The sequence below is a fragment of the Corvus hawaiiensis genome, chromosome 21, assembly GCF_020740725.1.
Source record: "Corvus hawaiiensis isolate bCorHaw1 chromosome 21, bCorHaw1.pri.cur, whole genome shotgun sequence".
Taxonomy (NCBI): domain Eukaryota; kingdom Metazoa; phylum Chordata; class Aves; order Passeriformes; family Corvidae; genus Corvus; species Corvus hawaiiensis.
In genome coordinates this window covers 2,878,619-2,882,984 of record NC_063233.1, presented here as the reverse complement: position 1 = coordinate 2,882,984, position 4,366 = coordinate 2,878,619, and positions in this window count along the sequence as shown.

Sequence of the window (4,366 nt, the reverse complement as noted above, 5' to 3'; positions counted from 1 at the left end):
TCAACCAAAAGAAGTGCTTGGCTCACAGCTCTGCCTTCCCTGCTCAGTCCATCGTCTCCAGGTCAACCATCCAGCCCCATCCACCAGCACAAAATTCATCAGAAACAATTTGATTTGCTTTATTTACCCATGACATTTGGGAGAAAGCCTAATCCTATTGCAACTTGGAAAAAAAAAAACCTGATTCCAATTTTACATCCTTGTGTCTGAAGGAGCTCAAGTGATGCAGCCAGGCAAGATGCTGCTTCAGAGGCTGTGTCCTGTACTGGGCACAATCTCATTTCTGGGCACAGCACAGAGACCATGAGGTGCAGGGGGATTTCCAGCCTGTGGTTACAAACACAAATGCAACAGTAAGACCTGGAAGTCTCGTGGTTTTGCTACCTCATGTTTTTGGCAAAGTCTGCCAGGAGCAAAAAAATAAAAAGCCAGTGCTGAGGGGCTTGGTGGTGTGTTATCCCCAGCTGCAATCCTTGATGGTTGTCAGCCTCGCTGACAGCCCTGGCACGCCGTGGGGTCTGGCATTCCTCACGTGGATCAGGATCCTGCCTTGTGTCTTTCGCGGATTTAAATCCGCACGTGGCTGGCGTAAAGGTCCCAGCAGATAATGTCTTACTTTTTCAATAGAGTTACTTGTAGGTGAGTAAAGGTTACAGGAAGGAAGGTTCAGGTTATCTAATAGCCTTTTAAAACATGTGTCTCTCTTAATTGCATATTCCCAGAGTCAAAGTCCCTCGGGCTCTTTGCCTTTCCAGTAGCCAGTGGAGGCTGTACCTGCCGAAGCTCTGGCAGTTTAGCAATCTCATGCTTCTGGTTCTTGTGCAAGGCTCCGTTGTGAGCGAGGAACTGCGGTGCTCACATTGAAACCACGCTGAGTCACCACCCGGTTCCTCCCCGATTGTTTACTCTGTTGTCACCAGAGCGCTGACGTGTGAATACCGAGGAGCCCAGCAACTCCAGGGAGCGTGGCCATGGAGCAGCAGGAGCCAGCGTGGAGACTGAGGGTCAGGCTGAAGCTCTGCCCCTGTGAGTGTGGGTTCACCTACGAGCTCCCCTGCTGCCCACACCAGGAGCAGCAGGAAAATTTCATCTCCCATGTACCCCTTTAGGCGAGAGGGAAATGGGATTCACCCACATCTTTTGCACAAACTGCTCTTAGCACCATCCTCGCCAAGCAGACGGTGGTGTTCCTGCCCAGGGCAAACCTCTTTGCTGTCTCTGCAGGGGCAACGATTCCAGGAAAAGTGATGCCATCCCACTGGGGGCAGCCCTTGGGGCAGCCTCGCTTATGGATGTAAAGAAGGTCCAGGCTCCCAGTCTGCAGCCCTGTCCATGTGGGAGTAAGTGACACAGTGTAACCACGTCTGTGCTCTGATGCTGGGCTGTCCTGCGTACCCTGAGCTACACAGAGGTGACACACAGTGACACCAGGCTCTGACACATCTCCCAAAGCCAGCTGCTAATTGAGACAGGCAAAGAGGGAAGAGGATAGATCCGTGGATGGATGGATGCATGGATGGATGGATGGATGGATGGACGGACTGACAGAGGTCTGGAAGGAGTTATGGCAGATGTGTGGATCGCCTCACTGTCCCCAAGTCCCTGGCAATCGAGGCTGCTGTGCAGCACCCGTCACGAGGGGTTGGTGTTGAGGAGTTTGCACAACCCACATCTTCCTGCTATCAGCCCTTCCTGTGAGGGCTCCCAGCCTCGCACATGCGTGCCACGATAAGGCCACAAATGAGGATGTTTGGCTGGCTGCTTCCTCCTCCCCCCAGTTTAATGTCACCAAACCCAGCTGCTGCTTTCAACACACGGCCCTTGGCAGGAGGCAAAAGGAAGCAGGCCGATGGATAGAGCTGCCAGAGGCGCCATGGGCAGCCAAGGGCAGAGGCAGGGTGAGGCAGCGGGAGTGAGATTCTGCACAAATCCAGCCTTCCTTCGGCCCAGCCGGCATCTCCAGAGGGTCCTGCTGAGCACCCACCCTCCCAGCCTGGAGCCTCCTGCTGCTCTACAATCTGCTCAGCCCGGAGCTGGACACATCCCTCCTTCCTCCATACCCCTCCGAGTGCTTTCCCTCTCTTCCCTTCTCCATACGTGGGAGATGTTCTCTGTGGCTCTATTTCTTTTCCAGTCAGAAGCTAGTCATCCACAGGGAGGTCACATGTTGTTGCCAAGGGAAGCAATAAATTTAGGCAAATAAAAGATAAAAGAACACAGCCAGATTATTGTAAGACAAGGGTAATGCATTGGGGTTCATAGCTCTTCATGGAGCCAGGCACAGAAATCCCACCAGCAGTGATGCTGTGTGGACCCTTCTGCTTGGCACCTGATGGGATCTTGCTCCTGCCAGAGATTCTGGGCCCTGCTCAGCTACACTACCTGCAGGGTACCCTTCCCTCATGTCTAAATAATCCAGTCAGTAGTTTAAATATGCAAAACACACAGCACAATCTAACAAACCAGTGTTTTTAGGAGAATTTGGAACTGCTTTATCCTGGCTGAAGCTTGGGAGGATTGGGATGGGGTCACCTTTGCCTCTGCCCCAAAACAGCCACATTTCAAGGGTGATGAGGTGATCCCTGTTGTGTTGCACAGTGGGCAGAGGCTCTCGGGCCTCTTCCATCAGGAGTTTGTTATGAAAATGTTAACACACAGGCTGTCGTCATCTGGCAGCACCACCGCCTGTCTTATGAAATAACTCAGCGTGACAGCTCCACTTGCTCACAGGCAGGCCCATGTCTGGCTTCTAAGCTGGCATCAGAAAGTGCTCCCCTTCCTTGAGCTACAGACTAAGATCAAATGTTTCATTTGCATTACTCCAGATAATGCGCTGAAGAGCATGGGGAGAAGGGAATGGCAGCCAAACTCCTCCAGGAGCCCAGATGTGGAGCATTGCACCATCCCCGCCACGCCGGATCTGCTCACCCCGCTTGCCGCTGGCACCACAGCCGGAATTTACATTTCAGATTCCCAACGTCAGCCAGCGTTTATGAGCTCCACAGAGCGGCCCGCACGACGCCCCAGTGACAGATCACCAGGGACTTTCTTCCCGTGTCAACAAAAGCAAAAAGTCACGAGGATAACACAGAATCGCTCCAGGCTCAGCGTCTGCTCAGCTGCAAAGGTCTCGGTGACTTCCCAGGCATATGTTGGCTGGCACGGCGCTGGAGCAAGGCTCCCTGAACAGATCACACAACACAGGCCGGGGGGATTAATCTAATGCTGTGTGGTGATGTTAATACAATAAGGGTTCTTTGTGGCATTAGCTGGAATCATGAGACCAGCTCTGAGATGTCATTGCCTGGCAGCCGTAGGGAGTGCTCTCTCTGGAGAGAAGGAGCTTGTCTCCTGCTTCCAGCCCTAAAGCTGCTGCGGGGCAGGGAAAGTGCAGTGAGTTCTCCTCGTTCTGGTGACAGCTCATTTGGGAGCAGGATGCAACCTCTGTTGGCAAATCCAAGGACAGCTGAGGGAACAAGGGTTATTTTAAAATGAATAACATTTTTCCTTGATTTTTCCAGGAGCTGCAAAGTTCTGGATGCCAAAGGGATGCTTGGAACCGCAGGGTCACATCTTTACCCCAGTGGAGTCTCCATAGAGACTCGCAGGACTCGAGTTTCGCTATAAAAAGCGTTGCACAACCAGCCGAGGTCAATGAATGGTTTGTGTCGGTTCCAGCAGACACTTTCATCTCCCGTAACAGCTTTGCACCCACAGAGCCTTCAGGGCCTGATCCTATCCTAACCCCAGTGCCAGCAGGGAAAGCTCCATCCTGCTCAGCATGTTTCTGCAGCTGGAAAACCAGCATCGAGCACCAGCAGAGAAGGTCCATGAGGGTCCCAAAACCTCACACGTTGCCCTGAGGGACACAAACTCCCCCACAGCAGCACAAACTCCCCAAAGACTTTCCACGGTACCACAAAGGGAGTGAAAACCCCCACGTGGCACCATGAGGGTCCCCAACGCCCAGAGGGCTCCATGAGGGCACCAAACCCCCACATAGCACCATGAGGGTCCCAAACCTCCCAGAGGGCTCCATGAGGGCACCAAACCCCCACATAGCACCATGAGGGTCCCAAACCTCCCAGAGGGCTCCATGAGGGGACAAAACGCCCCCAGGGCTCCATGGGGGTCCCAAAAGTCCACATGGTTCCGTGAGGGTCTCAAACTTCCATGATGAGGGTATCAAACCCCCACAGGGCTCCATGAAGGGACCGAACTCCCTCCTCCCCTTGCCATGGGCACCCGGCCCGCCCTGCAGCCTGAGGAATCCCCGCTCCATAAGGAACATTGCCTGCGAGCCGGTCCCGCCCCGCTGAGGGAGCGGCGGGGCGGGCCGGGCCGCCCACATAAGGCGGGCTCAACA